We start from the raw sequence: 26548 nt of genomic DNA on the forward strand, positions 1-26548 counted from the left end.
TATACGTGATCCGGCTTATCTCGCTTTAAGTTTTTTAGTGTCTCCTTTTTATATTCAATGTCCTCAAATATCACAATAATGTACTTAAATATTCTTAAATCTACTATGTTGGCTTTTCAGCACATATTTTCATTTGTTTATTCAAAGACTATTCATTGAGTCCTCTCAGCATGCTATGTACTATCTTAGACACAGGGAAAATTAGAGACCTGTATTCTTAAATTCTTGGAAAATCTACGCAATTATTTTCTGTGCTATTTTGCTTAAAATCTATGCCTGGGGGGTGGGAATAAAGAAATCCCCAGGGAGTAACTATAGGGTGGGATAAAGAAGAGTCTGAGGGCAATGCCAAGAGAAGGAAAGAGCATTTAACAGAGGCTAATAAGAAATGTCCGATGGGTCAGATGAGACCCATTCATTCCCTCATTTAGTCACTCAACAAACCTCATTCTTCAGCACAGGGATTTTCCTATACCTGCATCCCCTAGTGAATGGAAGCCAGCAGTTTCCCCTTGTTCCTCCCTTGAGCTGTGCACAGTGCTTGTGGTCATGGTGTGACCATGTCCTTGTCCCGGCTCTATCTCAGACCCAGGGGTACTGGTTATCCCCTGTATCTGTTATTCCTATATTCTTTAGAACTCTTTTATTGCCTATTAACAAATCTCTCATTACTCCAATCCTCTGTTACAATTAAAATCTATTTATTTTAAACATTTCCTGTTTAAATCACTGCATGATTTCCCTCTCTTGATTAGATCCAATAAAAATCAAATTATAAACATGAATAAAATTATCCCCCCCAATTATATTAATGTGAGTTGCCTCAGGACATATTGTCATTATTTTGCTTATCTGCATATTCTAAGTCCTTATAATGAAAGTGAATAATGCTTGTGGTGAGAAAAATATTCAACATACTTTTCTTCATCCTAAAATAAAATGTTTTTACCCACCTATAGGCAGTCAATAATGATCTGCAATTACCTCCAATTTATTCAGTATGATTTAATGTAAGCTCTTTGTACCAGGTTCAAGTACTGCATGATACATTTAAAGATAAATAATCACCAGAAAATGTAGAGACTGGGTCCTGTTTTCAACACAGACTCATGATCCCAAAGTAATGTATTGATATATTAATGTTCAAGGGACACTGTAACAAATTATCTTCAGAAGTAAAATAGGCACACAATTAGAAATGTTTGGGTTTCAGCTTTCCCGTTATGTGGAATAAAAATAAAACTTTCTGGTCTAAAACTTCACTGGACTCCATGTCTAACATATCCCTAGGGAGGCAGCAGGGGAGTCTTAAGCCTTTGACCTCTCCATCTGAACGTTAGTAGGCATGTTATGAAAATCTAAAGTTGCACTCATCAGAAATAATCTAATTTTGGAAAGGACCCTTGTTTAAAAATTGATGATATTTATTTTTGTACCAGATCATAAGAACTCTGAACCGACAAAGCTCTTAATTCAACAGATTCCTTCAGAAGATAAGGTAGTTGGACTTCATGCTAGTTTAAGAGTGAGGGGACATACTGGGAAGCTAAATAGGTTCTTTTAAAGGTTGGTGCAGACCACAAAGTAGTTTTAAAAAATGGCCACTTTCTTCCTCTCAGAAAATACATTACTTTCACCTTCGACTTGACTCTAAATTAACTTGCCTTTGTAGCTTCCACATTAGTAAAATCCAGTATTGTTATGGTCTTTAAAGCCTCATCTGTTGGAAAAATTTAATGGATGCTATATCCTATATTTTCCTTTGTGATTAAACTGAAAATTGGCTTATTTGCATTTGCATAGGCCACTATTTCTTAAAGGTAATTGTATCCCAATCATTAAAGGTGCCTCCCTAGTATTAGCATTTAATCTGAACCTTGCCTGATTTAGCCTGGAATTTTTACCCTGGTAAGGAAAATTGGCAGATTTTCATCTCTGCCCTTCATGGCAGCTTTATGAAAACAGCAAGAATGTGTTCTAGGGAATAAAGAGCAATGCTATCTTTTAAGAATTGAAAATTTCAGGCAAAATTTTTAAAACATGAAGAAAGCAAATGAATGCCCAAATCAATTTTGATACCATGTCACTGTGTCATCTGGCCTATGACTTATGTAACCATGAAATGGGCAGCCAGGTAGACAACTCAATTTTTATATCACAAAGTGTCTCAGACATCCGTTGTTCCGGACAATACTGAAACTCAGATCTGAGGCACCATCGTAGAGAATTGGAAGGAATAGTTTTCTTTTTCTCCCTTGAATTTGATGAGTATTTTCAATATTTTCAAATGTATGCTACTACAGAAATCACTAAGAATTTTCATGAGGACAGTTCTGAATTCTGGACTATCAACACGTTTGTTTTCTCTTTCGACCTTAATTTAATCATACTTTGTTGTCGGTCTGGTTTTCCTAAATGCAGGATCACAACATCTTGTCCTATCTGTTGTCATGATGGAAAAGATCGTTTTACATAGGATTTTGGTTAGCTTCTAGTTTGCTTTGTCAAATTTAGAACCACTTGAACATTGTGGTTTCTAAATTTAGTCAAACCCTTTGAGCTTTAAGTTCCGTTTGGCACTGGCTGAAATTGAACTGCTGCTTTGAAAAAAATTCCCTTGGTGCTATCAGGATCTAGATGTGTGTGCAGTACAGACCTCCTCTTATTTAAAAGAAATACATTCACTTTTATTTGAAAGTTGGGAGCTCCAAGGGGATAAATAATAAAATATGAAACTTAAAAATGGGCCATATTTTAAAACAGTTCTCAAGAAGAATTGGGCCCTTGGGTCTAAGGCGTGGTATTCTTAAAAAAAAAAAAAAGGCGCATTTTAGTTATTTTAAAATGTACTTTCTTTAACTTGGTTCCATGAGTGAAAGCAAAATCTGTCTACTAGGTCACCATTTGTTTGGTTTTACTAAAAAGAACCATGTTGAACTATTTTTTCTTGAACAATGAACTCCTCTTCATAGTATGAGATAATCAGGGTGTACATGTCTCAGTCAGATGGGTTTACTTTTCTCTTGTCATATTTTTGTTACAACTATGTGTAATGTTAATAAAAAAAAAATAACACTCACTTACATAGGAGGTATATCAGGCAAAGTCCCAAGCTGTTTACATATATTAATTCATTTAATATAACTTTTTTTTTTTAGAGAGAGAACATGTACATGAGCTGCGGGCTGGCAGAGAGGGGCGATGGGAGACAGAGAATCTTAAGCAGGCTCCATGCTCAGTGTGGAGCTAGATGCAGGGCTCCATCTCACGACCCTGAGATGATGATCTGCACTGAAATCAAGGGTCTAACGTTTAAACAAATGAGCCACCTAGGCACCCCTAATATAACCATCTTTCAAGATATACCTATTACCTGGACTTCACAAATCACAAGGCTGAGGCTGAGTAGTGAATTACTTTTCTAAATGCCATATAGCTATTAAGAGGTAGAACCAGGATCAGAACCAGAGCCATTTGTCTCCAGAATCCATCCTACCAACACCTGCTGTGCAATTAATGCATGTATCTCAGAGAGCAGCACTCAGTTTAAAAACCGCAGTGCTGGGGGGATTTAAGACATGCCCCCCACCCCGCAGTGTGTCCTCATCAAACAAATGAGTCTGTATTTACACAGCAAGGTTTGTTTTCCCAACTTGTACACTCATTCTTCAGGCGCACTTGCTTATGTAAATCCCACCACACCTGACATTCTAACTGTAATTTAAAAAGAGTTGGCAACCCCCTGCAAGTTTTCAAAGCAGACCTTGCTTGTCTCAGAAACTTTGCATGTTCTGTTCACCTGCTTGGTACTCCCCGAGAACAGGCACACACACACACACACACACTTCACATGATTCCTTGCATTTTCTTTCTTCTTTTAAAATTCATGATTTTTCTTAAAAAAAAAAAAGATTTTATTTATTTTTTTTGAGAGAAAGAGAGTGTGAGAGAGGGAGCACAAGTGAGGGAGGGGCAGAAGGAGAAGACTCCCCACTGAGCAGGGAGGCCGCGTGGGGCTCCATTCCAGAACTCTGAGATCATGACCTGAGCCCAAGGCAGATGCTCAACCGAACCACCCAGGTGCCCCAATTTCTTTCATTTTCAGTCTCAGTATCTCTTCCCTTTCCTTGCTGGCTCAAGTTTGGACTGGGCATTTGAAATTTATGTCTCAGTCCTAACATTCTCTATTGTATTTCCCTGTATAACTTGTTGTCGACTCCCAAAGGCCTCATACACAGTACATTTCAATAAACACTAGGGTTGCATAAATGAGTGAAGAGAGGGAGGAATTGCTGGAGCAGAGAGAGTCACATTTCACTGTCCCTGAGATCCTATTCTTTAAACACAAGCAGGGGTGAGAGGCTATTTTGTGGGCATACTCCTGAAGACAGATTAACTCCTCCTTAGGAAGAGAATAGCCAACAACTTGAGAAGTGGGATGGAGTAAGTTTTCTTTTTTTTTTTTTTTTTCCTCTGTGTCTTCTGCCTATCTTACAAAAAAAAAAAAAGAAAGAAAGAAAGAAAAGAAAAGAAAAAAAAAAGTTCAGAGTGGTCCCCTGGAGAAATAAGAGCACCAAACTGAAATGTCACTAAGATCCCTTCTGGAAACACTTTGAGATAAAAATCCCCACCACTTAATGAGCATTTCATCAGCAGCAAATGAGACGGAACACTTAGCTATGTTTACTATATCATGGCAGTATGAACCTTATATATAAAATTTCCTAAATCACATTTTTGTTTGTTACTTTAGCCTTAGTTTTTTAGTCTTATTTTTCTTTCATAAGGATGAGGGAGAGAAAAGAGATTTGCTAGCCCTTTGTCAAGACAACAGCCAGCCCTGCCTGGCAAGAGGTCGTCTCTTTAGCCTTTTTGATTTAATCGCCCTCTTAGAGTACTTACCAGAACTTTTTGAAGTGTGAGCCATAATACTGGGTACTCAGTAAATGTTTGTTGAGCTGAGATGCGTGGAATATTTAAGCACTTAACATTGATGACCTCGGAACATTGTTCTTGTAGTAACAACCTGAGTGAGATGTGCATGAATTGTCCCCATTTTACACTGGATTATACATGACTTTCTAGGAAGTTAAAAAAATGGAGAAAAATTGCAGGAGCAATTAATTTTTTGAGTATTGGAGACAAGAAGTCTCAACAAAATGATGAATTCCTAGTTCATCCACTATTTAACTCTAAGTAGATGGGTTCTATCCTGTATCTTTAAGTTATTGTCACTGCTGTGTCATAAATTATAGTGACATACACTTTCTTTCTTATATTCCTCTGTAGCAGAGTAAGCAAAATCGCCCGTGTCACATTCTCTGCGGTTTCCTATAGGCGGGACTTTGAAAAACGTAATAATGATTTGAATGGGAAAAATAAACAGATCTGTAAAACTCTATCATCTTACATCTATTTTTTTATATGCTCCAATGCACAAATCCCTTTTACCCACAAAGATAGCTGACAGATAGAGTCACAACCCCAATTTAAGTGAAGAATGAAACTAAGAACTTAGTGTATGACTGCAGCCAGAAGGAAATCCAGAAAGTTGCCTACCTACCCTTCCAATGAGCTAAAATTTCCTTTCCCCTCCTCTTCCTTTTCCCTTTCTGAATCCTAATTTTCCTTTTTTAACCTGGAACATACTGATTTCACAATAGTATTTATTATCAGGTCCTCTCTACCGGTTTTGTTTGTTCCTAAGAAATTAGGTTTTCATGGAAATTTGCTTTGATAAATAAACAGCAATTAGAATATCATCTCCCTAGGGGTGCCTGGGTGGCTCAGTCAGTTAAGCATCTGACTCTTAATTTCGGCTCAGGTCATGATCTCAGGGTCATGATCTTAGAGTTGTGAGATCAAGCCCCCCGTCCAGTCTGGTTCTGTGCTCAGTGGGGAGCCAGCTTGGAATTCTTTCTCTCTCCCTCTGCCCCTCCCCACTTGTGCTCTCTCTAAAAATAAAAATCTTAAAAAATTTAAAAAAAGAACATCTTCTTCCTCAAGGTAGGCACTCAAAATTTGATGGGATAAATTAATGTGTTTTACATCATGTAAATTAACCTTTTGATTATACAGCTTGGAGTAAGAAGATTTTCAGAAGAGATTGTAAAGAGAGGGACCAAATTTGCAATCCATCCCAGCTCCAACTCCTTCTCTGCCATCCTTTCTGGGTCATCTTTGTCTAAAATGTCAGAATTGGTCTCTGAATATGGCAAGAAGCAGCCCTAATCTCTACTTAGCAAAGATGAAAAATGTAATGTCAGGATGTGATAAAACTATCCAAATTATATTAAATCTGAAAAGCAATGAGCAGAATAGACACAGAACTACTGAGTGTTGACCCAGGGAGAAGTGCAAAAGGGGAATGGCTGGGGAAATTTTAGTTTCTTCCACTAAATTATCAATTTTATAGGGCTAGAGTCCTATCTGTTTGTTTGCCCCATACCTAACTTCTAGTAAACACATAGTCTGACACATGGTACAGGCTCAAGAAACACTGACTGACTGAATGATATTTTATTCATTTTTCACTAGAGCTAAGAGCAAATATTACTTTTCTAGTCATAAAAATAAACAATAAAGATTGAAAAAACAACTATGCCACATGCCAGATTGTAGGGCCTTCATAAATCTGTGTTGAATGACTGAACCCAGGGACAGAGCATGAAATCATCCACACAAACTGGGAAACATGAATCACTGTTCTTCAGCAGTACAAAAAGCACACATTTCATCAGAATAAAATTGAAAAGCTAACTTGGGCATGCACAGGTAATCTGTGATCCTGCCCTTCCCGTTATTTTATGGACTTACCCTGGTACTTAAGAGACCAGAGCTTTCCACTATGATTTTATTTAGTACATGTCTGCTCCCCTTCAAATGTATCTTTATTCCCATGTATTCTTTCCTCTTTCCCTCCAGAATTAGAGAAAGTGCTATTTTCTGTCTCCAAAGCTAACCTCCCCACACATGACCCTGATTCCATCCTCTAAATTCTTATTTCAGGGCCCAATGGTTATCAAGCATCCCTTTTGGAATGCAGCTCGTTCCCTATGGCTGCTTTCATTCAGTCCACAGCCATGCACGACTCATGTCTCCTAAAAAGAAAGACCCAAACTCCCAGCACCCAAAGAGTTGATCAAACTATTGCCCATGTAGCAACTCCCCTTCATCTTCCAAAGGTAAGTCATTCCCTGATAATCTGGGTGTACTTCAAGCCTCTCCAGAGACTGGCAAGGTGGGATAAAGAGCAAATTTTGAAGTAGGCTACAAACCAGCAAGGCTGAACTTCTAGGTTTGGCTGGACTTCCACTCCCTTGGTACTACTGCCAATTCAGTATCTGAATTCCCAATTCCCAATTCTGATTATTGTAGTTGCCTCATGCAGCTCTTAATCATCTTTAATTGGAACACTCGGTAATTAGCCTTGTTTTATTTTCTTGTTGTCCATGCCCAGCTATGACCTTCTCTGTCTGCCTTCACAACTACCTGAGATACTTTTCCCCAGTTTTAGGTTGCCAATAAAATAGGACAAGGTTTTTGTTTCCTGATCACCCACTTTCTCCTTAAATTTTATACTTTGGATTCTATCTTCATCACTTAAATATCTCTAAAGACCACTTCTTTGCAAAATCAAGGGTATTCTTCAATTTAATCATAATTCTCCCTGGGTCGCCTGGGTGGTTCAGTCAGTTAAGCATCTGCCTTTGGCTCAGGTCATGATCCCAGGGTCCTGGAATCGAGCCCCACATCAGGCTCTCTGCTAAGTGGGAGCCTCCTTCTCCCTCTCCCTGCTGCTCTCCCTACTTATACTCTCTCTGTCATATAAATACATAAATTCTTTAAAATAACAAAAATAATAATAATTCTCCTCTATGAATCATTTTTTAAAAAATTCTGGACCAGAGATCACACACTGGCATATGCAGACGAAATTAAGATTACAAGTGTGTTTTTCCACATGGACATTGTTTAAAAAAAATCTTTATCTTTTTTTTTTCCTTAAAGATTTCATCCATTTATTTGACAGAGAGATCACAAGTAGGCAGAGAGGCAGGCAGAGAGAGAGGGGAAGCAGGCTTCCTGCTGAGCAGAGAGCCCAATGCAGGGCTCGATCCTAGGACCCGAAATCATGACGGGAGCCGAAGGCAGAGGCTTAACCCACTGAGCTACACAGGTGCCCCTAAAAAATCTATTTCTTTTAAAATCAATTACTTTTTTTTCCCAATTTATTTATTTTCAGAAAAACAGTATTCATTATTTTTTCACCACACCCAGTGCTCCATGCAATCCGTGCCCTCTATAATACCCACCACCTGTTACCCCACCCTCCCACCCCCCCACCACTTCCAACCCCTCAGACTGTTTTTCAGAGTCCATAGTCTCTCGTGGGTCACCTCCCCTTCCAATTTACCCCAACTCCCTTCTCCTCTCTAACACCGCTTGTCCTCCATGTTATTTGTTATGCTCCACAAATAAGTGAAACCATATGATAAAATCAATTACTTTAAGGGGCACCTGGCCGGCTTAGTTGGTAGAGCATGAAACTCTTGATCTCAGGGTTGTGAGTTCAAGCACCATACTGGGTGTGCAGCCTACTTGAAATTAAAATAATAATAATGAATTTAATATGGGGCACACACATTTTATTTGCCTCTGTCCCACCCCTTCTTATTACTTCATACTTGGTTTGCTCCAATGATACCTGCCTGACTTTCAAGGGAATGAAATAAGCAACTCCTATTTGGAATAGGCTCTCCTTTGAGATATATTTCCAATTTGGACACTACCCTTGTTTTCGTTTGTTTGCTGTTTGTTTGTTGAATTACTTTTATGACCACTGTCTCTGTTCCTGCTCCCTCAAGTTCTTCCAATTCTTCTTCCTCATTCCATCTTTGAAATATTCACACTTTATAAGATAAGCTCTTGGGCCTTCTCTCACCATACCTGCTCCCTTGGCACCCTCACCCAATCTTACACATTCATTGACACCCTTACTTAGTGACTATGAAGAGTCTACACACTCACCCCTGGCTAACTCATGAGTTCCAGTGTGTTCTCAGAGTGCACTATACAGCTTCACTAACAGTTCTGGAAATCCTTTAAATTCAGTATGGACAAATTAATTTTTTTCTCTTGGCCTTAAAACTTGGTGCCTTACCCTCATTTCTTATCCTTGTAGTTACCACTAATCTGCTAATCACCTGGATTCAAAATACCTATTATTTTTATCTTTCTGTGACTCCCTTTATTGTCAAGCTCTGTTTCCTCTGTCACTCTTGCTGATCTTATCGTCATGTCTCTCATATGATGCTTATGAATAATCATCCTTTTCTTAATTGATAGTGTTATTTGTTAACAGAGAACAGCTTTAAAATCTCCAGAAAATTATGCATACTTAATATTTTCTTAGACAAGCTATTGTTGATCTTTTTAAATGTACACCCTTTTGAAGATACTAACTTGCATGCGCAAAGTTCAGCTTCCCTTTCCTTCTAGAGTATCAGGAGGATTGGTCTTCCGTACCAGAGTATCTCATAGCCCCACCTTTCTTCTTGCAGACGTAGTCCCAAAAAGCATCTTACACTGTATTCACAGATAAAAGGAAGTCTGTCATTTTCATCTATTAAGGAACTGTCAAGTGACTGGTCACCATTACTTTTTGTAATGCAGTTTGATGGACGAGAGTTTTGTTTTAAATTCTGAATCTGATCATTTTTCCTACAACAATACTCATCATTATTTAATTCATTCTTTCAACAAGTTAATAAATTATTCACTTTTCCCCTAAACCAATTATTTTCCACCCCTACCCATTTTAGAAGCCATTTCCAGATTAAACTTTCTGAAGCCTAGCTCCATTGATTTTCCTCCTTTGTTCAAAAGTATTACAATAGTCTCCTTTTGTACATAAAAAAAAGTCTAGTTCCAGAGTAGGGAATTCAATTCCATCCATGATCTGAATCTGAGCTTCTTCCCCAAGCCAATTGGATTGATTGCCATGTGTCAAACGTCACAGCAAAATCAAAACTTTCATTTTTCTACCCTGTGGTGGACAGACTCTAGAATGGCTTCCCATTATCCCCATCATCTGGTGTTCATGGTATTGTGCAGTACTGTCCCATGAGCAGGGGCATGACCTGTGATCTACTTCTAACATAATACAGCAAATGGGACAAGAGGTCTGTAACTACATGTCTGTGATTGCACATAGAAGATTGTGTGACCATCTTGGTCAAGTCTATTTTTCCCTAACTGGGTTTAAAGAACTATACTTCCATGTTGTGGGTTTCATGCTTGATAGCCTTGATAGCCAGGAACAGAGGTAGCCATGTAAGCTGAATACCAAAAACAAACTGAAGTACCCTGTTCTTCACCTTCAGAAAGCTGAGTTCTGCCAACTGAAATGGATCCTCAGACAAGTCTCAGATGAGACTTCATTCCTTAACAAACCAGGGATGTAGTCTTCTGAGACCCTAAGCAGAGGACTCAGCTAAGCCATTCCAGGATTCCAGACCTATAGATCTGTGAGATAATGTGAGTTTAGGTGGCAAATTAGTGGTAATTTCTAACACAGCAAAAAAAACTAATACATATCCTTTACTTTACCTCATGCCTGAAAAGGTCTTCTATATGACCAAGAATGTTAATTATACCATAGCTTATATCTCAATGCCACTTATCTTGAGAAATTCCCTCAAGTCTTAGAAAGCAATCAGTCCCATTTCTCTACTCCAACAGCTTACCAAACCTACTCTAAGGAACTTTTTTTTTTTTTCAATTTTTATTGTGGATGTGTATCTGTTAGACTATAACCTCTTTTTGTTGTTGTTATTGTTGTTGTTTTTTATTAACATATAATGCACATAATGTAGTATTTGTTTCAAGGGTAGAGGTCTGTGAATCATCAGTCTTACACAATTCACAGCGCTCACCATAGCACATGCCCTCCCCAGTGCTCATCGCCCAGTCACACTATCTGCCTCTCCTCTGCCCACCACCAGCAACCCTGTTTCTTTCCTGAGATTAAGATTCTCTTATGGTTTGTCTCCCTCCCCAGTCCTATCTTGTTTCATTTTCCCCTCCCTTCCCCCCATGCACCCCTGCCCTGCCTCTCAAATTCCTCATATCAGAGAGACCATATGATGATTGTTTTTCTCTTGACTGACTTATTTCACTTAGCATAATACCCTCTAGTTCCATCCACACCACTGCAAATGGCAAGACCATAACCTCTTAAAAGGCAGAATTTGTGTTTGATTCATCTTTAATATCAAGGGACCTAGCACATTGCCTTGCATGTTTTAATAGCTCAATAAATATTTTTAAGAAGTTGACAAAACTTTACAAAATATTTGAGCCTAAATATTTAGGTACTGGGAAAATTAAAATATGTGCTTAATTTTTTGTTTCAAAAAAAGTGACAAAGCTTAGTGGGCATCTGATTAGACTAGAAAATACTGCAGAGAAATAGACTCAAATTTCCGATTTTTTTTTCTAGATCGGCTCTAACTGCACTGTTAAACATAAGCAGCTTTTAAAAGAATGATAGAAATGTACAGCATTAGAGAAAACATATGAGACTATTTAGAAATTACCTTTTACATAAATGGTGACAGTTTTCCTAAAAGTGTCATAAGGTCCTAAATATTAAAATAAAAGTAAGGAAGCTTAACTTCATTTTCTCATGGTACATGATTTTTTAGTTTTCTAATGATAATGAGCTTTCTATCTGCTTTAATCAAAACTATTGTCTGTATTGGTAGGGTGACTGATTAGCAAAGACAGGTACATAGATTGATAATTTAACCTTTTTCAATTATGTAAAACAAAATATGTAAAAGTAGAAGGTAATATGAAAGGAATAATATATTTAACATGAAGACAGTCTAGGACAGTGTGTGTGCTTTGTAAAACAGCCACATCATATGTGAAAGGGATTTATGCTTTCATAAGAATTGTTAAACATTAAGAAAATTGTAATAATGTTTAATATTACATATGGTAATGCTATTATAATAAAAGGGAATTCAGAAATGTATTCTGCTGGGAATGTAACTTCATGTGCTAGCTTATTGAGAATGCATGATTATAATATCTATATTCTATACAAATTGGCTAATTCTCTAATAGTAGCAAGTGCCAGTATATTCAGAGATACTAAACTGTTCTAAAAACTGTTTAAATGTAATTTAGATTCAGGACACTTTTCTAAATATTCACTGATTTAAAAATCATTCAATTGCAGAACTGTGGCTTAACAAAAGAACATTTTTAGATCTCCACTGTATGAACCAGAAAGGACTAGTATCGCAGAAAATTTGTTTTATATACAACCCTAAATTGCTAACAATAGAATGGAAATGATCTTTTATAATCAGAGATTTAAAAGTGGTACTCTGTATCTCTAAAATAAATAAAATGAATAAAAACCTCCCAACAAACTGATGCCCTAGTCTTTAATATGTTTTTTTCTAGCATGAAAAATACAGTTAGCATTCAGTAACTGCTATCAAATCAGTCTACATCAAAAGCATGTTCACTTGCTAGAATTTATGTTGTCATTTTGGAAAATTACTTTAAAGCATGCATCCTATAGCATGTGAAATACTATTGTCAAAAAAGTCATAACATGTTATTTAAAAGAACACATTAAATCCTACATTATTGTAAATACGCTTTTCATAATGCTGCTTGCTAAAATACTTATAAAATATCTTCATTTTATTTTTCACCAGTTTTTCATTGAGGTTTTTATAGTATATACTCTTAATTTGTGCTTTTCTGCAAGGCAATAATTTGAAGATTATCATTATAACAAATACATTCTTTAAAATATAAATGTCTTAAAGTCAATATGCTTATCATTGTTTGTGAACCAACACACACAAATATATATCCATACCTAATCCTTATGAATATATATTTTATCTGCTTTCCCCTTCTACAATCCATTTTCCTAAAGAAGAGATGGAGGATTCCATTTAAAATGAAATCCAGATTATCCCATTCTTCTACTTAAAATATTTCAATATCTTCCAAAACACTGAGGATAGACCCAAATGTCTTGGTTGCTTAACAACACCCTGTATGATTGGTCCCTCACTGGTCCTCACTCACCATTCTTCCCCAGTTCAGAGAGCAACAGTCACAGTAGTCTATGTTCTGGTCCTTGAATACCCCAAGATTTACCTCTACATTATGGTCACAGCTGCTTCCCCTTTATTTTCTTATGCTTATTTCCTCCTTGGCATGCAAATCTCAGTTTAAATGTCACCTCCTCAGAAAATTCTTGTGGGTCACCAATCTTAAAGTAGCCACCGTCACCCAGCCCAGACTATCAACCTGTTTAATTTGCATCTTAGCTGTGCCCATTTGTATGTGTGGGTGTATATGTATTTATTGTGAGTCACAGCCAACCAGAAATTAGCAGCATAGACATAGTACCTGGCATAGAGCAGGTGTTTTGAAGGAAGGATAGAAGGAAGCATTGGGATAAATAGGGCTCGTTATAAAGTCACATCTGACTTTAAAAAGTTTGGCTTTCTCTGTCATTTGTTAAGTAAGTTAGGCAAGTACTCAAATTCTCTAAGCCATTTCTCACTAGCAGAAATGAAATCATATCTATTTCATAAGGATTTTGGGGAAATAAATAACATATTCAATATTTAACACACAGAAAGAAGTAAAAAAATGGTAAATATTTATTATAGACAATATATGCATAGATATATGGGGATTATATACATACAGACAGAGAGAGCCAGAAAGAGAGACTCATCCTCAAGATAATAAACTGTCATCTAAAGCTGATTTTGTATGTTATTTATGATTTTTTTAAAAAGATGAGTTAAGATTTATAAAATAACATAAAAACAAAGTTTTGATTGATAGAAGAAACATTAAAAGCTGTACTTGAAGTTAAATGTAATTTTGGCCATTTATTTTTCTCCTTAAACTTTGTATATATTTTACTATGAATGTAAAAAAAATCAAATTATACAGAACGACATAAAGTACACTTTGAAAATTACCTTATTACCAGCTCAATTATATAATTATTAGTTTCATCTTATATTGTCCTTATTTTTATGACAGTGTCCTGATTCAAACACTCTATTGTATTTATTATTTCACATGGTATTGATAATTAACACATTTTAAAGATGAAGTGACTAGTGGCAGACAATAAATGTTATTTTATAAAAGAAAATTTTTTAAATGTTTTAAGATATGACTGAAGTGAGAATTTATATTTTGATAAAATATATTTTGCTTTCATTTCCCAGAAAATGTATTTATTTCACATTTAGAATTTGCTATGCTTGTATAAGACTCTTCAGGTTTGTAATATTATTGAAAGTGTATTTTCTTTAAACCTTCACTTAAAATGTTGATTTTAGGGGCACCTGGGTGACTCAGTGGTTTAAAGCCTCTGCCTTCGGCTCAGGTCATGATCCCAGGATCCTGGGATCGAGCCCCGCATTGGGCTCTCTGCTCCGTGGGGAGCCTGCTTCCTCCTCTCTCTGCCTGCCTCTCTGCCTACTTGTGGTCACTGTCTGTCAATAAATAAATAAAATCTTTAAAAAAAAATGTTGATTTTAGAGGCACCTGTCTGGCTCAGTTGATAGAGCATGCAACTCTTGATCCTTGAGGTTGCTAAGTTTGAGCCCCATGTTGGGTGTAGAGATTACTTAAAAATAAAATCTCTTTAAAAATTAAAAATTTTTTTAAATAAGAAAATAAAATGTTAATTTTAAAACTGCAAAATCTAAAAGAAAGTGTGGGGCTTTTATAAAGACATGGAATTGTCGAGAGAATAAAATTTATAAGAATAAACAAATTTATAATATTCTGAGACAGGAAATGACAGGCTGCCTCATCAAGACCTGAATTGTGCTGATCTGTTTGGGTCAGTGTCCAAATGTTGACCTAGGAGATATAGCATGAAAGCAAGTGTCTTACAAACTAACCAGTCACATGGCAGTCTGAACTTCTAGAAGAAGATGGGTGGGGATTATGGATATTTTTTAAAAATCAAAGACATCACACTTCTAAACCATATATGGCTTTAGTATAAATGAAGAGTGACAGAGAGTGATGTCATGAAGATGGCAGCATAGGTTGTGTCTGACTTAACTCCCCCTCACAAGAAGAACAAGTCACCACTGCGAGGGCCATAGGGTGAGGCTCACCTTGGCAACAAAGACAGATTGCGCTAGAAGAGTAAGAGAAGGAGCTACCCTGTGCTCACTGTATTGCCCCTTTCCAGAACAACCCAGCACCACACGGAGAAGTTCCACTGAGCCTCTGGTTCTTCAGTGGAAAAAGAAAACCCAGGCGGGGAAACCAGCCTTCCCCAGCATAGTGGGCCACATTGTGGGAGCCCCTACCAGGATCTCACACCATGGGGATTAAAGGGGAATCTTTAGCGCCTGTCCACTGAGAATGACTGTGATAGAGTCACAGCTGGGAGTTGCTTACAACTACTGCACATGGATCTCGGTAGACAAAATTAACACCTGCAGTACCCAAGTAGTTCTTGCAACTAGCAGCCTTGTTCACCTGCAGAACAAAGTCAGGAGCACAGTTTAATGAGGGAATTCAGCAGGGTGAAGATCTGCTCGATTCGAATCCTCAAATGAGGGGTTTTGTCAGCCCTATGCTTTAAAGCTCTAGTCACAAAAAACAATATGGTACTGGCATGAAAACACACAAGACCAATGGAACAGAATTGAGAGCCCAGAAATAAACCCAAGCATATACGTTCAACTAATATTTGGCAAGGGAGCCAAGAATATACAATGGGGAAAAGATAGTCTCTTCAGTAAATGGTGTTGGGATAACTGAATATTCACACTTAGAAGAATGAAACTGGACTCATATCTTATCACTCAAAAATTAACTCAAAATGGATGAAAGACTTAAGTGTAAGGACAGAAACTATGAACTCCTGGAGGAAAGAGTAAGAACAAAGTTCCTTGACATAGGCCTTGGTAATGATTTTTTGCATATGACACCTAAAGCACAAGCAACAAAATAATAAATTAGCTAGTGGAGCCACACCAAACTAAAAAGCTTCTGCACGACAACAACAACAAAACCAGCAACAAAGTGAAAAGATAACCGATGGAATGGGAAAATATACTTATAAACCATATATTTAAAAAATTATCATATAAAGAGTCATACAACTCAATAACACAATTAAACCATGGGCAAAGGACCTGAATGGACGTTTCTGCAAAGAAGATCTACCTATGTACATCTATGTAGATGTACCTATCTACCTATGTAGAAGATCATGTACCTATGGGCACATGAAAAGATGTTCAACATCACTATTCACTAGGGAAAGGCAAATTAAAAACACAATAAGGTATCATCCCATACTATTAGACTAGTCATCACCAAAAGACAAGAACTAACAGATGCTGGTGTGAATGCGGAGAAAAGGGAACCCTTGTGCAGTGTTGGTGAGATTCTAAATTGCTACTGTCACTATGGGAAGCAATGTAGAGGATTCTCGAAAAATTAAAAATAGAACTATCATTATGACCCAGCAATTCTACTTCTGTAAATATGTCCAAAGGTGAAAACATTAACTTGAAAACATATCTTCACCTCTGTGTCCATAGCAGTGTTATTTACAATACTCAAGACATGGAAACAATGCCTCAGTGTCCACTGATGGAGGAATGGATAAAGCATCGTGATGTATATATGATGTATACAATATGTATGCAATGAAATATTATTCAGCCATGAAAAAACAAGGAATTCCTATCATTTGTGAAAACATGGATGGACTCTGAGAGCAAACGCTAAGTGAAATAAGTCAGACAGAGAAAGACAAATACCAAATGATCTCACTTACATGTGGAGTATAAAAAAACAGCCACCAAATTCTCAGAAAAGTAGGTTAGAACTGCAGTTATCAGAGGTGAGGGATGGAGAGAAGGGAGACAGTAGGAAAGTTGTTAAAAGGTAGAAACTTCCAGTCATAAGATAAATATAGGGATATAATGTACAGCAGGATGACTGTAGTTAACACTGCGGTATGAGACATAAAAAGTTAAGGCAACAAATCTTAAGAGTTCTTATCACAAGGAGAGATATTTTTTCCTTTCCTTTTTCTTAAATTGTATCTATAGGAGAAGATGGATGTTAGCTTAACCACTTGTTGCAATCATCTCACAATACATGTTAATCAAATCGTTATGCCGTATGCCTTCATCTTATATAGTGATGTAAGTCAAGTATTTCTCAATAAAACTGGGAAAAATATAGAGTGACAGCGATAAAAAGAAAGACTGATACCAATTAACTGACTCTTTTATACTACTCAGAAAAAAAGTTCTTAGTTACATTTGTTATTTTAGAAAAGTAGATGTTAGACTGAAGGGGTAACCACATGGGTTTTGGCATTCTTCTCTTCTCTCCCACCAAATGAAACATGAAAGGTTGTATCAAAAAGAAGATCAAAATGAAGAACAAATCCAATTTGTTGTAATTTTTGTCAATGATCTCTAATAATTCTGTTTCTCTTCACAAAGTTTAAAAGAAGAGTGTTCTGTCCATAACATTTGGATCACAGTGAGATATTTCAGAAGTATCAAGTTAAATGAGTGTAGCAGAACTAAGTTGTACAATATAGAATTTTTTCACATTCAAACTTGCATTCCATCAATGTTATTTTAAAATATTAACTTAACAATAAATATGTAGAATATTCTCTATATTTGCTTATTTGCATATTCAAGAAGGGAATGTGTTGCTTATCAGTAATAAAATGATGGAAATAGGCTTTCAGCCCATTTTGGAAACAACTTTGAATTGTAAGTATGAGAAATATTTTGGAGAGTTTTTCTTTTAAATGACAGGCTATTGTTCCATTATGGACATGGCAAGACTAAAGAAGTTCCGTATGGCTGGAGTAGTAGTAACACCACCGATAATTAAAGACTGTACAATGTCTCTACTTAGCTATGGTACTGTAACCATAATTATTTTAGGACTAAAAAGAACTATAGTTTTTCCCCAGTCCAACCCTATTATTTAACAGTTGAAGAAACTGAGGCTCAATTAGATGAATTTGTTTGCCCAAGGCCACTTGGCAAGTTGGCAGCAGAAGAGGGAATGAAATCCACATGTCCTACCCTCAACTGCTTGACCTCTCCTTATAATGAAAGGGCATGGGGTTTTTTTTGTTTGTTTGTGGGATTTTTTTGGGGGGGGTATTCAATAAATACTTGTTGAGGGGCATGTGGAGGAGGGGCAGAATGGTGAGGGCAAGGACAAGGGAGGTATGTAGGCTGCCTACCGTCCCCATGGCCCAGCCTCCTGCTCATGTGGTGAGTCGTGGGGGGCTGCTGGGCCACCCTGAGCAGGGAGGCCAGGCCTAGGCTTCAGAGGAAGGGTGGTCCAGTGGTACAGAAAGTGGGCAGCAGGGGTCATATCAGTGGGCAGCAGCATGATGGAATCAAAAGTTATTAACATTCACTTTTTCTTTCTTCAGGACAATAGCTTTTTCTTTGCTTCAGGACAATAGCTTTGAACAACTGTAATGAAGGGAGCCATGATGCTAATTTTTGCTTTCAATTACACGTAGCTCTGACTGTAAGAATTCATTTCCACCCCCCCCTGAAAATCCACTACAATTTTTTGCTTTCATGTAAATGTTATAGCAGATAATAAACAGGTATCTCAGAGACACAGTTACAAAGTGGCACTGTTGCCATGTTGCATTTTAGGGACACTTCAATATTTTTTAAATAAAACCCACAATTAAAATCATGTGAATAATACAGCAAGAACTACTTTCTTTCCATCTCTCTCCTCAGGTACTTGGCCACTGGGTATATTTTAAATATGATTTTTAACAACTGCATAAAGATAAATATATCCGTTTTACATTAACCCACTAACTCATAAGTTACTCATAATAGAAGTTGTTCTATTATTTATCCATCCATTCTCTCTTTCTCTCTCTCTCTCTCTCCCACCTCCCATCCCACCAGTCAGTTGTTATGTTCCAAATAAATCATTTTGGTTTTCTTTTCCATTTTTAAACCTCATGGTTTTCTTCCTTAAGAACAAAATTAATTAGTAAATTATCACTTATATCAACCAATTAACTGAATGATGAAGATGGTTTTGTTTTAGAGAGCTTAACTCCAAAGAAGAAAAGAGAATTGATGTTTCCTCTTCAGTTCAAATAGGTTGGCTCTATGTGCAGGTAAAAAGTCGATTGCAATTATATTATATTATCTAATTACTCATAAGAATTAGGATAAATTAGCACTATAAATTATGACTTCTTTAATCAGATTAGTGTCCATTCTCCCTGAGGTTTCTAATAAATGGAATGAAGACAAGGTTATTTTCAGAATGGCATTCAGAAAGCTCTGGGCCGACCTTTAGAGGTGGTGGTTACTGGACATCAGTGTGGGGGGTAGAAGTACTGAACTAGAGGAGGCAGAAGTGACAGAAAAAAAAAAATCACCAGCTCTACTATTTTGCCCAAGGCTGGCCCTTAACATGAGTGAATGGTCTTTCTTCTTAGATTTTTATGACCCATTTTCTTTGGGCATGCTTCAACCAGACATGTGTAAATAGGATTTTTCTAAGACATGTTTTTATTCCATGGTTGTGTGCAGCCAGTGAGCAGACTAGTTAAAGTAACTTACTTTGCTGCCTTGAACATTTCATCGAGTCAGCTGGAGCTTCTCTTCCATTAAGACAGGGAGTTTGCTCTGCTTATAACCAAGACCTGCTCTTGGCTTCATATCATGTCAGCTATTACTTCTGTGTTCATGCCATTCCAGAATCTGGTGCCCACTGCTTTGATCACCATTGAAACTTTTTAGCATATAGTAGCTTTTATATAATTTCCCTTCTTGAATCACATCCTTCTTTCAGTCTAAATGATACTTTTTCCAATATTAACATTGAGTCACTGACTTTCTTTAGTTTGCATTTTTTTTTTACTCTTTTACTATACTAAGCTTACTGTATCAATTATTTTAAAGGTATCCTTTATAAACATTATGTACTCTGGTATTATATTTTTACACAATGTGGTAATTTGCACTTAGTGGACAAATTCATTCTGTCCACATTTAGAGAAAATATCAATGAATTTCATGTTTATTACTTATTTTAAAGTATTTTTCCTCTTTTTTAAAAAAATTTTGCCTAATTCCTATTTATTTCATTTTTCCTTTTGTTAGTTTATATTTAAATCTTATTTTTTATTTTCTTAATGTTCATTCATTTTTTTCCTGTTCTTTTATTTATTTATTTATTTATTTAAAGATTTTATTTATTTATTTGACACACAGAGATCACAAGTAGGCTGAGAGGCAGGCAGAGAGAGAGGAGGAAGCAGGCTCCCTGCTGAGCAGAGAACCCGATGCGGGGCTCGATCCCAGGACCTTGGGATCATGACCGGAGCCGAAGGCAGCGGCTTTAACCCACTGAGCCACCCCGGTGCCCCTGTTCTTCTATTTAGATATCAATGACCCTACTATTATTTGAAAAAGACAGCCAGCTATTATTCTCCGGGTTAAGATGCATTGCCTTACCAATACAACCAGTTTTCTCTGAACTCTCCTGCATTCTTCACAATAACAAAAATATTAAAACTTAGAAGACTTATACTAGGTCTTACTACTTCCTGCAGATGTATCATTTTAATTTCAACAGTCCTTATTACCATTGGATCACACACTACTAGACTGTTATCTTCTGAGATACAAAGATATATTGATAAAGACATACATGAGCAGATTGATGGATCAATGGATAGGTATGGAGATTACCACCTTCTTCTTTCCTCTTCATCTTCCTATTGAACTGTCTTTTGACTGGTTAGAATCTTTTCTTCAAGTATCTTCTTTATACAGGTATTCGGGTAATACGTTTTTTAAATTCTTGTGTATTTCTAAGTAAATAACATCACAGATGATTATAAGATTCTTTTTTTTTTTTAAAGCTTTTTATCTTTTTTTTTTTTTAAAGATTTTATTTCTTTATTTGACAGACAGAGATCACAGGTAGGCAGACAAGCAGGCAGATAGAGAGGAAGGGAAGCAGGCCCCCTGCCGAGCAGAGAGCCCGATGTGGGACTCGATCCCAGGACCCTGAGATCATGACCTGAGCCGAAGGCAGCGGCTTAACCCACTGAGCCACCCAGGCGCCCTGATTATAAGATTCTTGAGTTCTACTACTTTTTCTTTCTTTTCTAGCTGCTTCAACTATTACTAGTAAATATGATGCAAAACATAATGCCCCTCTCTTTGTAGGCAACTTTCATTTTGTTTGGAGGACAGTGTATTTTTTCAGACCATGTTAGATGTGTTTCTTTATTCATCAGTTTGGTTTAGAACCATGACAGATCTTTTATTCTACAGACTTGATTCTTCATGTCAAAAGAATTCTACAATATAAATTATTTAATTGTTGCCTTTCCTCTTTCTGTTGTTTTTCTCCCTCTGGAAATTCTATTATTTATATCATATCTTCGGAATCTAGCCATAAATTCTTTATCTTTTCCCTCATGATGGCCATCTCTCTGTGTATTTTTGCTTTGTTATTTGAAATTTTAATTGTACTTGATCTCATAGACCACTTAGTTTGAGTTCTATACTGGCCATCCTATTTTTCAGTTCAGCTAATATATTGTTTACTCTGAAATTATATATTTTTATTTTATTTTTCTTTTTTTGTTTAGCAATAAAACTCTTTAATATCAGGTGCTCTGAATAGTATTTTATTATTTCAAATTTTCATCTGTTCCCATCAGCAGTTCTAATTTGTTATAAATATATCCTGATTATTCTGCTTAATCATCTTCTCTCTAGTTGTTGAGAAATGTTAGATAAGTTATTTGTTTCTTGCTATGTCATGGATCTCAGGATTGGAGGGTGGGGTTTCCCAAGTGGTTAGAATCCCATTAAGAAAAGCAGAAGAGTTTTGGCACCCAGTCTAGAGGTACAAGTTATCAGTTCTTTGACAAAGGACATGGAAGAAGCTGCTTCACTCCTTAGTTTCACAAAACTCTCTTGGCCTCTAGGAACAGGAGGACCTATTCATTTCCATCTCAGTCTTCAGAGACTCTGGGACACCTTACATATTCATCTGGAATGATGTCAACGACCACCACCATCATCTTCTTCTTCTTCTTTAAAGATTTTATCTATTTATCTATCTATCTATCTATTTAAGAGAGAGAATGAGAGAGAGAGAGTATGAGAGGGGAGAGGATCAGAGGAAGAAGGACTTCCCACTGAGCAGGGAGCCTGATGCAGGACTCAATCCTGGGACTCCAGGATCATGACCTGAGCTGAAAATGGTTGCTTAACCAACTGAGCCACCCAAGCATCCAATGTCAACCTTCTTCTTATGGATTCCAAATATATAAAAAATACCAATCTTGAGGGAAAAAAATTAATGAATCTTAGGATAAGTCTGGAAGTTACAAGGTTGTCAACCTTCTTCCTGTGGGTCCACAGATATCTGAAAGCTAGAGTAATCCTAGGACCTACTTCTTATGCTCCTTTCCCCTAGGCAATAATCATTTTCTCCAGTAACTTACTCTGCCCCAGTTTTTCCTACTGTGATCCTAACAGATGCCAGAGACCAGTTATGTCAGTTGCCCATGGGTTCCAATATCTTTTTGATAACATAGTCAAATAGCTTGGAAGGAGAGTTGATAGAAAAGAGCAGGTAGACTTTCTGCCAGACTCCCTGCTCATGGCACCCATTTTCTATAACACATAAAGTGAGTTGGTCAAATACCATGTTAACTCATTCAGGAAACTTTTCGACTATCTGCTATGATACCAGGAAACCATGCCACTGAATTTTTTTCCCTCAACTATCATGTCTGTTCAGGGAAGATGGGTATAAGAGTCTAAATTTTGATCACAGCGTAAGTGGTACTTTTGTAAGTGTTGAGTGGTAGAGTAGCAAATAGTTGAACTGCCCCATGATTGTTATAAAGGCATTTGTCTCATGTGCAGAGATTTACAGTGAAGCCAGTGAGCTGGAGATTCTACACATCTACACTAATTTAAGAGAAAACAATTGTAACACAGTCCAGAAAAATAAGAATGTGTTTCTATGGTGCAGTCATTTGTAGGTAAAGCAGAACTAACTTGTTCCAGTGTTTCTGAACATTTTTAACCTACACACCATAAAAATTAACATTTTATATTCAACTTCATAAAAGCTTTCAGTACACTACCCACTGAAAATTTATCATGGCAATTTTTTTTTTCTTGAACTTGGTTGAAGTTTGTTTTTAGTTTTTTTTCAAAATATAAAATTTCGATATGGAATATATCTTTCAAATTCAAGTTCTGTCCCTTATCCACCATAATATGTTAAGAGTCAGTAAATCGTACTATGACAATTTCTTTTAACTTGTTAGTAACCTGCTATGTCACTAATAAATACAGAGCTGTTGTGACCCAGTTTATGTTCTCTATTCCACCGAAGTTAGAGCATTCAAACACTTTATGATTTCAAGTTATTATGGGGTTGGAAAGACATCTTTGATAACACACAATGAGATCATAAACACAATATATAATTTTTTTTTCAGCTCTGTTCAGTTCAATTTTTTCAACAGTGGTTTAATATATGATTCATAAGGCTACTTTTAGGTGTAGCTTTGAGGCAAAAATCTTTGTGGAGTTGGGCGTGCTGGTGGAAATTAGTTTGGAGATACAGAAATTCAAAATGAAGCAATTATGTCACTGGCCATTGGACAAGCAAGACAACAAAGTACCCGAATTTGTTGTTAGGCTTCAAGGTAAAGGCAAATATGTATACTGAGATATGATGACTGTTCTCACAGTTAAAGAAGCACATCCTCAGGTTTTCCAACTAAAATCCAAGTCGAATGAGAAATGCTTGCCAGACCTGGCATGATTAAGCCATTTCAATCAAATAGCTCATGTGGAGTCTGTCAAACAGAGGAGAAATCAGATTTACTCAGCGTCCTAGGAAGGCAAAAACCAGTCAGTAGTTTTAACCATAGAAAAAATCCAAAACTTGCATGAGATATCCTCAGAAGATAGTGAATTTCCTGTCACTCAAAGTCTTCCAGTCAGTAACTGAATGATATAATTTGTGTTCTCTGTGTGGTCTGGGTTTCTGATTAGAGAGGGAATTTAAGCACCAGAAATACTGTTAAAGTATCTTAAATTTACTCTCAATTTTGGAAGTTTGTAATCATTTAAGTACATGCTTTTAAATCTTCATCTTCTATCCTTGTCAAATATTTACATATAGTTTTGTTGGGTATTATGAAATTATTGAAATTTGACTATTTTCATCTACAAAAAACTCACATGACTTAACCAAACATTATTTCCTAACAAATAGAAGTAGAAATTACATAATTGATTTTGTGGTTGCTATTAAGCCTACCCTAGATTCTACCTTTTTTTTTTTCTACCATTTTTTGACACCAACAAATTCCACCTTATTTCCAAAAAGAGTAGAATATGGGTCTCTTCTCCATTAACCATTCCTTCCTCATCTATTACACCTGCCCCCCTTCCTTCTCCTCACTACATTAACATTGTGTCATGCTGTGAATTTAAATTTTATACTGAAGTTATCCTAGATAGTATTTCATAAAAGAAACCCTAAACTGTAGGCCATGCCTCAGTCCACTTCACATTCTCCCTTGCCTTTACTTAGTTTGACAAATTCCTTAAAGATATTTTGAAAAGAAAAAAAAAATTATTTCAGAAATTATCATCTTGTACCAGAATACAGCATCCCATAGAAACGTGTGGTCCAAACTTCAGTAATTTTGAAATTTATAACCCAAGAAAAGTCTAGTCTAGAAAGCAGTTAAAAAAGTAACCAAAGTAGAATTACTACGACCTAAAGATCCCAGACTTCAAATTCACCACTTGTTCCAAGAGGGTGAAAGACTTAAGAATGATCATTTAGTACTTTTTAAGGTAGGAATTCTGGTTGTGTTTCAGAAGTCTGTAATAGATTTAATTAAAAAGTAAAAGGATTATTACATAATGGATAGTCTTCCTAAGATAAAAAAAAAAACAGAGCACAAACACCATTAATAAAGAATTTTAATAATGCTAAATATATACTAAATAATTCTAAATATAAAAAATATTTAGGAGGCTTTTAAGAGTTTTTTTTTTTAAATCAAGTTAGTTATATTCCCATTTAGTTCAACAAACTACAGTCAATTATGGAAACATTATTGTGCTGAGATAAAGATGTGAGTAAGATAAAATCCTTGTCCTCAAGAGACTTGAAATCTGCTGATGAAGTCTAAGGAAATACTGGATAAAATAATTGCAGAAATTAGAGAAGTCTATTATTTGGCTGATGTCTCAGACGCATGTTTAGTCTGCTGTTCCAGCTTTTCATCAGGCCATCAGCTTCCGAGTGGTGCAGCGTACAATAGGAACAGTGAATTTCATGGCATTCACTTTTTGGCAGACCCCCTTTTCTATAATGTAGTGTTATATGGGATCTTGTGTTGATGAATCAGTCTATAAGCCCTTAGTAGTGCTGGCTGAGGCCCTGCAGGCAGGAAAGGCAACCCATACCCAGAATATGTATCAGTTCCAGCCAAGAAAATATGCTGTCCCTTCCAGGGTGGAAGAGGTCCAAGGAAATCCATCTGCTACCAAGTAACTGGTTTCCTTTACGGGTGATATCATATCAGAGCTATTGGTTCTGCTGCCGCCAGGCTGAACACTGGGCAGCAGCAGTTGCTAGGTCATCCTTAGTGAGTGAGAGTCAATGCTGTTGGGCCAATGAATAGCCTTAACTGTCAACACAGCTACTCTATTTATGAGCCTATGGGTTAGCACCAATATGGCCGATGACAAAGGCTGGCTAAAGTCAAGGGGCTGAGTCATTCTATTTTATTTTTTAGTGACTCTGCTCCCAAGTGTACCACTTCTATCTTAAGATATACTGCGCAGTGGGATTTGCCAGATTTTATGAATTTGTAGATCTGTCAGAAACCAGTTCATGGTGGGCATCTCTGCCATGGTCATTTGAGGTTCTACGTTCAGGTACATGCCTAGAGCTATCTCTCAAAAGGTAGTGTGGATTTTTTCTTGTTGTTGTTATTGTTTGTTTGTTTATTTTGTTTGCTTGTTTGTTTTCTATAGAACTGTAGGAATTTACAATGTGATTCCACAGTTAGGGATTGAATTCCTCCATGGTATATTTTTATAGAGCAGTTTCCTCCAAAATAATAAGGCCTACCAGGCCTAATGGCTCTAGTAGCAGAGTCGATTGCACTGTAGACTGGACCTGCTATAAATAATTTACTCTGAGCCCTACTCAAAGACTTTAGTGTCATTCAGAGTTGTACAGATTGAGTAACACTTTCCAGCGTGGCATATGCTTCCTTCTTAGTAGTTGGGTGGAAGGTGCTACCTGCAATATTCTTCCTTTATCTTTGAAAAAATGTCCTGAGATGCTTTAGGCTATTGGAGCCCTAAAAAGTTCACCAATATGGAAGCCTCCTTCATCTTTG

The sequence above is a fragment of the Neovison vison genome, chromosome 10 (assembly GCF_020171115.1).
Source record: "Neovison vison isolate M4711 chromosome 10, ASM_NN_V1, whole genome shotgun sequence".
Taxonomy (NCBI): Eukaryota; Metazoa; Chordata; class Mammalia; order Carnivora; family Mustelidae; genus Neogale; species Neogale vison.